This window comes from Helianthus annuus, chromosome 16 (assembly GCF_002127325.2).
Source record: "Helianthus annuus cultivar XRQ/B chromosome 16, HanXRQr2.0-SUNRISE, whole genome shotgun sequence".
NCBI lineage: Eukaryota > Viridiplantae > Streptophyta > Magnoliopsida > Asterales > Asteraceae > Helianthus > Helianthus annuus.
The window spans coordinates 164,027,513-164,036,315 of record NC_035448.2 but is presented as its reverse complement, the minus strand read 5'-3'; the positions used below and the strand labels follow the sequence as shown (position 1 = coordinate 164,036,315).

General features: G+C 32.7%; 1 long non-coding RNA gene across 1 annotated transcript; it reads left to right on the top strand.

Moving 5' to 3' along the window:
* Nucleotides 1–485: 485 nt before the first annotated feature.
* Nucleotides 486–1,605, top strand: LOC110917119. Its single transcript, XR_002580349.2, has 2 exons — nucleotides 486–764; nucleotides 1,160–1,605. It is a non-coding gene; the product is annotated as an uncharacterized LOC110917119 (long non-coding RNA).
* The last annotated feature ends 7,198 nt before the right edge of the window (nucleotides 1,606–8,803 follow it).

Sequence of the window (8,803 nt, the reverse complement as noted above, 5' to 3'; positions counted from 1 at the left end):
AGTTAAAAAGATTAATCAAATTTAATTGCTTGAATTTGTTTATATACTAACAAGATTAATAGGTAAAAAGATTAATTAAATTTAATTGCTTGAATTTGTTTATATACCAACAATTATTGGAAATAGGTTAAAATATAAAATAAAATACTTAATTAAATAATTCGTTTACCATAAAGACAAAGCACAATTTAGAAACAGTTAAAATATAAGTGGTGTATATAATTTAATATATATAATAACATGAAAAAGAAGTGATGCCCCGTAACAACGTCTTTAAAAAGAACTATTCTTAGTCGGTTGTTGTTATTTAATCTTCAATTTTAATTATTTTTTCTATATCAAATTTAAAAAGAAAAAAAAACAAATAACCTAATATATCCCACCTTTCAAATCACAAGAAAGCACACCACACGGATCTCAATTCCAAACCCCTCATCCACCGTCCATTCTAATCACAATCAAACGGCCACCATTCTCTGGCCTTTCTTTCCCTCTCTCTTCCACTCCCTCTTTCATTTTCTTCTTCCATAAGAAAACTTTCACACAATCTTTCACACTTTATATTTACAGAAAAATCTAGAGTTAGAAACAGTTGAGAGAGAGATTCAAAGAGAGTGAGAGTCAGAACAAGGAGATGATCGGAGAAGGTGACCTTTTCTAGATGATCGGTGGTGACCCTTCCGATAATTCTCTGGGATGATTGCCACTGGATTTTGGTCCCCGCTACCTTCATCAGCGTTGCTTCTCTGTTCTGCATCGAAGAGGTTTCTCTCGTCTCTGCTCTTAAATAAATCTGAGTGCAGTTTGACTTTTAAGGGCAAAGTCAAACCCATCACTTTTCATATATCAATTTCGCTATATCTATGAATCTTTTCTGGTAACTTTTGACTAAAGGATTGATCTTTTATCATAGTCATGAGATATACATCAGTCTGGTGTGAAAAGTTTACATATAATAATATAGATTTCAAACTTCCAAAATTACAGTTTGATCTCAAAATAATTTTTTCATTCAAAGATTCTTATTCTTGTTAGGACTTTACTCTGCAGGTATACTCACTCTGCAGGTATACTCAAAACACCATCTTTGTCTTCTTGCTTTATGCATTCAAGTTGTGTATGTGTGTGATTAATTTGAGGCTCTTTTAATCATGAACAGGAAAGCTGTCTGCAAAAAATTAAACTACCGGAACCTGCTTTATGCATCGGAGGGTACATGTCAAAAAACCTGAATTTTGGCCGCTGATTATGGAACTGGTTGTGGGTTCCGACGAAGATGGTTGTGGATTCCGATGAAGATGGCTGATGATGATTATGGGTTGGTTGAAGGTGACGGATTGGGCATAAGTGGTTGCAGGCGGCGGTGGTTTGAAGAAAGGGACGGCAGGTGGTGGTTACAGGTTGGTTTTAATGGTGGTGTATTGATGGTGATGGTGGTGGAAGAGTACTGATAGAGAGAGAGAGAGTGTGTGAGAGAGAGAGAGAGTGATTCAATGTGTGTATGTTAATAAAATATATTTGTTAAAAGTATCTTGTAAGTATGTTATGCATTAATTGTTGTACCTAGGTGTAAAATGACTAAAATGTCCTTATACTTAACTGACTTAGCTAACAATGTTAGAAATTTGGACTCAAATGGTTAAGAAAATTGGTTATAGGGACTCAAAACGTTAAACTTTTTGATCTTGGACTCAAGTGGTTAAAACCACTATAACACAGGGACTCAAAAAGTAATTTACCTTTTTATTTTTAATTGTTTCTTTGACAAAAATTTACAAACTGCTAGTAAGAATATATATGTAATTGACTTTATATAATAAATAAATTATTATAGATATAATATATTTGATGATGTATTTAGATAATTTCATCAATGGGTTGGTTGGTGGTTAATGATGGGGGGAACACAGAGAAAGGCGGGGGTGGGTGGGGGTGGGATGGGGTTGTTTTGTTTTTATATAGTGGGGAAGATGAAGGGTAAATTTGTCATTTCACATTCACTTAACGGAGAAAACTAACCGTCATCCACTCCAGGGACGGGTCGGGCAGACGGGTGAAATGAAAAATAAATAATAATAATAATAATAATAATACTTATTAAAAAAACATATGCATATTTAAAACACAATGTTATAACTAGTCCCGGCAGACGGGTCGGGCCAGGGGTCGGGTAGGGTCTTTGACCCATTTGCGTTATGGATTATAGAGAATTTGACGATTTATAATAACACTTGATAAAAAAAATGTAGAAGTTTTATAATACTAATTTAAAAAAATGTTGACGTTTTATACTAACACTTGATAAAAAAATGTAGAAGTTTTATAATACTAATTTAAAAAACTGTTGACGTTTTATAATACTGATTTAAAAAAAGTTGACGTTTTATACTAACACTTGATAAAAAAATGTAGAAGTTTTATAATATTAATTATAAAAAATATTGACGTTTTATAATAATAATTAACTAATAAAAATGTTGCCATTTTTCTAAATATATTAAATAAAAAATGACATTTATATACCTTCCTTTTATAACAATAAATAATAATAAATATAAGTGTTTATATTTTTTTTTTATTTTAACAACAATTTAAAAAAAAATATATATAAAGTTTTTTTTAAATAATATTTCATCCCAATGAAAACCCACACATCCCCCCCCCCCCAATTTTATTCCACACAAAAGAGCCAATAATTGGGCAATCATTGGCTGACACCTAATCATTGACAATTAATAGGATGTGTGAAAAAGTAAACAAAAAGTAAACGTATAGGGCAATGAGGGGCTTATCAGGTGGGTCCATTTTCAGGCGTATAGGACAATGAGGGGTGTATAAGGTTAGGGAATGTGTGGATAAATTGAGGGGATGTGTGGATAACCAGACCCTTTATATATACACCACGAAATGAAAGAAAATAAATAGAGAAATTAAATTAAAGAGATAACAAAGGCTAATAAATATAACCAAAGTTGTCGAAGGGTATATCAGTGGCTTGAACCCAACGTTACGTGGGTTCAAATTAGAAATAAGAATGGTTTATTTTACTTATTTAATTCTTGTATTTAGTATTAATGTAAGTGTATATCGATAAATCATTAATTATTAGTCTTTTTTTATAATAACTAACTACATTAAATTTTTAACTTATTTTTAAAAAATACTTTTTTAAAGAAGAAAAAAAATTAATTTAAAGTGTAGGATAAATTACGAGGTATGTATGACAAATTACGAGCTGTGTGTAGGATAATTTTAAAAATGTGTAGGATAAATTTTAATGTGTGTAGCCATAACTTTTAGTGTGGAGGATGATAGTTTTTATAACTTTTTTTTTGAACGACAAATTTGAATCACTAACGGATCACTGGAGTATTATCGTGCCACCAGCGGAGCCATCCGATCATAACTTTTCGCTCAGTAGTGTTATATATGTAGTTTTCATATAGAAATTTTTGGTTATGTATGTTTTCGACCCCACAGTTCTATAAATTTTTTTTTGGGTATATACGTTTTCGATTCTGTGTATTCAATGTCAAACTTCACCACTGTTTAACCTTATCCTCAAACTACAACATAAGGGTGTATGGGGTGTAAGCGGGGAAGGGAATCGGTGAAGGGTTTCCCCGATCGGGAACACCGCCGCCATCACTGCGGGGTCCCGAATCGGGGTGTGGTTTGGGTGGGAGTTCACCGCATGAAGAAGGAGAGATGGTGGGGCCTTTCACATTTTCCAACCAATCACTTGTTTTTCTTTTTTTTTTTTTTTTTTGAATAAGAAAATAAGGGGAGTTAAGAGGGGAGTGCCGCCATCAATTTAGGGTGTTAGGGGAGTTTAAGAGGGGAGTTGACGTGGCACACGAGGATTGATTGGGCGTAAGAGAGGGGACTCACCTCTTAGGTGAGCACCCCTTACACCCTAAGCCACATAACAAAATACTAATACATATCCATTTGAGTCACCAATTTCTAGCTGACTGGTGTAACAATAATATGGGTTTTAATTGATTATAAAGACCAATAACAAGCTTCATTAAAATTACCATCTCTTTTCCTAGAAACAAATAAATCTTATTTCACACTCAAATCTCAACCAGATGATCTAAAACTTTTTCGGCTAATCAGTTGTAGAAGATAAAAACAGTAAGGTATCATTTTTTTTTTTGTTTTCAAATGTTAAAATAAACCTATTTTCAACCTTTTTGGTAAGCATGATTTTATATCCTTTAATCTCTATTTAATTTTGATAACCAAGTGTGTTGCTTATGTTATATAAATTTATATCATTCAAAAACCAAGTGGTTTTCCTCATGCTATTCAGATTATATTCATTTTAAATATTATACTATTTCTGAAAGAATGGAAAAAAAATTTATCCTCTTAAAATTAATATTACCGTTATTTTAATTTTAAGCTATTTCTTTTTAATAGTTAATAATGATAATAGTATAGTATACACTAGGTTAAAACCCCGTGTATTACACTGGTTGTATAAATATAATTTTATATAATAAATAATAAAAAGATATATTTTAAAAAAACTCATATATTGCACGTGTTGAATAAAATATAATGTCATATATTAATACAAATAGTCATCAGGATTTATTTTTTAAAAGTGAACATTGATGGACTATTTACTTATATTATAACATTTTACTTTGTTTTTTTATTTTGCATAAATGTAATTATATATAATTAATAAAAAAGATATATCTTAAAAAACTCGTATATTGCACGTGTTTAATAAAATATAATGTTATATGTTAACACATACAGTCGTCAACATTTATCTTTTAAAAATGAACTTAATGTACTATTTACTTATTATACCATTTTACTTTGTTAAATATGTATTCTTAACTAATTTTTTGTTAAAAAATATTATTATTATTTAATATGATCATAATAAAAATAACCGTTTATATTCTAATCTATTTTTTTTGTTTAAAATTATTATTATTATTATTATTATTATTATTATTATTATTTAATATGATCATAATAAAAAAGGGGTTTATCCTTATCTAAATATTTATTCTTATCTAATATTTTTGTTTAAAATTATTATTAATATTTAAGATGAGAGATAAATATAAAAATAAGATGAGAAAGCACCAGAAAGTGACACGTGTCCAAAAAAGATTTTCATTTATTAGTATAGGAAGATTAGTATACTTAAATATTTCTTAACGTACGTATATTAAAAATCTTCTTACCATAATACTTATTATCAATATTGATTGTAAGTATTTCTCAATATTACGTAAGTTATCAAATTTTGATGAATAATCCACATATATGTTATTAAATAATAGGAAGATAACAAATAAAATGATGAAGTGATTTACTAAGTATTCTAATGGTTGGGTTTTCATAATATTGTATACCAACAAAGCAAACCAATATTGAATATACCGTCTTCCGAGTCAAATATTTATAATTTAAAATATAACACTATTGTAGAATTTCGTGATGGTGAAAAATTTTTCTAAGTGTTCTAATTATAGCTTAAGGTACAGATAGTCTAAACTTCTTGGTTTTTTTTTTTTTTTTTTTTTTTTTTGATACGTTTGACCTTCGGGCATCTGATTCCTAATTTTTAATTTTTCTCTACATCAAATATCTGTTATGGAAATAATGGAACAATGGTTTATGAAATCTAAATGTTATAAGTTTTGAAAGCTCACAAATGAGTAATTATAAAATTATGTTATATTAAATCTGGTACCCAAATTTGTCAGTACATCGTTGTGGCATAAAACGGTGTAGTACTAACCAAGGCAGTACGGTGAGATCACGGCGTCTAAATCTGTTAGCTCTATGAGCATTCTGGTACTTAATGTACAATCTGGAGGGGTATGGATCGATCCTAGAAAAAAGTAAATATAGTCTGGGAATAGGTAAGTGTGATTCTGTCCGGATGCTTTGGGCTCACTACCCTACATCAATCTGTAATTAATTAAAGTTTGCTGGGCTTTAGGTACACTATCTGAAACAAATATGCAATTTGAAATATTATGATTTGAACTTGATATATGAATATTTTTTTAATGAAGCCTTTAAAAGAAAATTAAATAAGTCATTTTATATCTTCTATTCGCTAACTGGGCAAAACTTTTAAATTTTACTCAGACGTACGTTTTGTTGTTTTCCTTCTTTACGTCAGGTTATCAAGACAGTCTAGGATGGGATACGGAATAGTGTTCGAGCGTATCAAAAAGACTGTTGTAGAAATAAATTTACTAGATTAGATATTATATTTTCATTAAGTTGTAAAGCCTTGTAACAAATTGTGCGTTAATGGAATTATGTTTTTTATCTGACTCCGTAAAAGTGACACGTTAGCCCATTTCGGGTTTAGGGTGTTATATACATATTGAAGTGTATACACAACAGAGAACGTACATACACTGAAGGTGCACTTATTGTGACACTAGTCCGGAAGGACAGGAACAAACTCCATTGTCTGGTAATAGTTAGTAGTGCTTCTTCAGAAATTATTGTCTTTCAACTCTTAGTTCCAATTTAGGTACGAGTTCACTCATTCCCTTAGTACCCATCGTTCTTAATCGCAACAACTAAATCGCGTATTTCTTAGAGGTGGTGATATAACCAATAAGCATATAGTGGATAAGTCTTTGGTAGTAGTTGGTTCTTGAATAGAAGTAACTATGAAAGTACATTGTGAAGCCAACCAAGCAAACATGTAAAATTAGGTTTAGATTCTTAGCTTTCTTTCATAGTTGAGTTTAGGCATTCAGAGATGTTTTGACGTTTAGTTTCACTTTTAGCATCTCGTATAACAGAAAATATATACCAATCAAGGTGTGTATTTATTCAATTTTATACAGTCATAAATGCTTCTGTTTGAGGTATGGGTTTTGTGTGTTTGAACAACAGCTACTTAGGACTTGTTTAGATCTATCTAATGGTTTATTAAAGAAATCTAGGCGAGGCTTCAATTATCATTTATAGAATTTAACTGAAATATACATTGTTTTTTAGAAGTTGATTGCTTCACATGTGGTAAGTTTCTGCACGCATACCACCTGTTTGATGGAAATCCTGTGAGTTTTTTACTCCTTAAATTGAGCGAAGTAATTGCTGGTGTTACGCTGGATATGTGTTGTAGAAAACAACTGTGTTGTACGAGGGGCTACACCATAACCTTAGTCATGTCCATGATATGGCTATACTAGCTCCCATTAACAATAGCATTACAAATATGAAAATCCTAGTCATATATGTGGCGTGATACCTATCCAAAAATGAACGTGACATAGCTGCCGACTGTTAGCCTTGGGCATATGGAATACGGCATTGTTCTATGGTTACAAGCAGAGGTATGAATTATGGCGAATTTTGTAACCTCGACTAATCCGAATTCTTACATTTGTGTTCTAATCATAGTTCATCGACTGTGCGAGACTTGGTGTTGAGGTTAATCTGGTTCGTTTACCAATTTTACGGAACTGTTTTTTCATCATCATGTTATGATTCACGTGTAACACCTCATAAAATCGTGTCCAGTAATGTGCTGACACGTGACCCTATTCCTAGATATGCCTAATGTTGGCTGGGAGTGACTATTTTTGCCAAATGATGAAAGTATGGATGTGGAGGGACTAAAAGTGTAACATGCTGAAACTATGCCTCTGAGTGACCTTTTATGGTGTCCGTGCATTATGGATTGCCTGAACAAGTATCTATACTCAATGCGTCCAAGTTCTTGAAGAGCAGATGTGTCATTGCACAGGTAACAGTAGATGAACCGAAGCCCAAAATTGAAGATATCTCTGTCATCTCTAATTATCCCGATGTCTTCCCTGAAGAACTACTTGGTCTACCTCTGGAGAGGCAAGTAGAGTTTAGGATTGACATCCTACCTGGAGCTGCACCGGTTGCAAGAGCTCCTTATCGTTTAGCACCGACGGAGATGAAAGAACTGAGAACCCAACTGGACGAGCTTTTGGAGAAGGGCTTTATACAGCCTAGCTCATCGCCTTGGGGAGCTCCAATATTGTTTGTTAAGAAGAAGGATGGTTCAATGCGTCTGTGCATTGATTACCGCGAGATGAACAAGGTAACGATCAAGAATCATTATCTGCTGCCCAGGATCGACGATCTAGTTGACCAAATGCAAGGGGCTAGCTTCTTCTCAAATATCGACTTGAGGTCGGGTTATCATCAGCCGAAGTTCAGAAGTGAAGATGTTCCTAAAACTGCTTTCAGGACAAGATACGGGCTCTTTGAATTTCTAGTGATGCCTTTTGGTCTCACTAATGCACCCGCAGCGTTCATGGATCTCATGAACAGAGTCTGCAAGCCGTATCTAGATAAGTTCGTCATTGTCTTTATAGACGACAAACTTATCTATTCTCGTAATCAATCCGATCACGAGAAACATCTTCGGTGCATCCTTGAGCTTTTACAGCTGGAGAAGCTTTATGATAAGTTCTCCAAATGCGAGTTATGGCTTTGTGAAGTCCAATTTCTTGGACACGTGGTTGGTGAGCGTGGTATCTAGGTGGATCCCGCCAAGATTGAGGCCATCATGAACTGGGAAGCACCTAAGACGCCATCTGAAATTCGTAGTTTCTTAGGATTGGTCAGATATTAAAGGAGGTTCATTGAGAACTTTTCGAGGATAGCCACTCCTTTAACTACATTGAACCATAAGAATGTTAAGTTCAATTGGGGTCCGAAGCAACAAGAATCCTTCGAGATTCTGAAGCACAAGTTGAGCAATGCTCCAATGCTAACTCTGCCAAAGGGCATTGAGGATTTTGTTGTCTACTGCGAT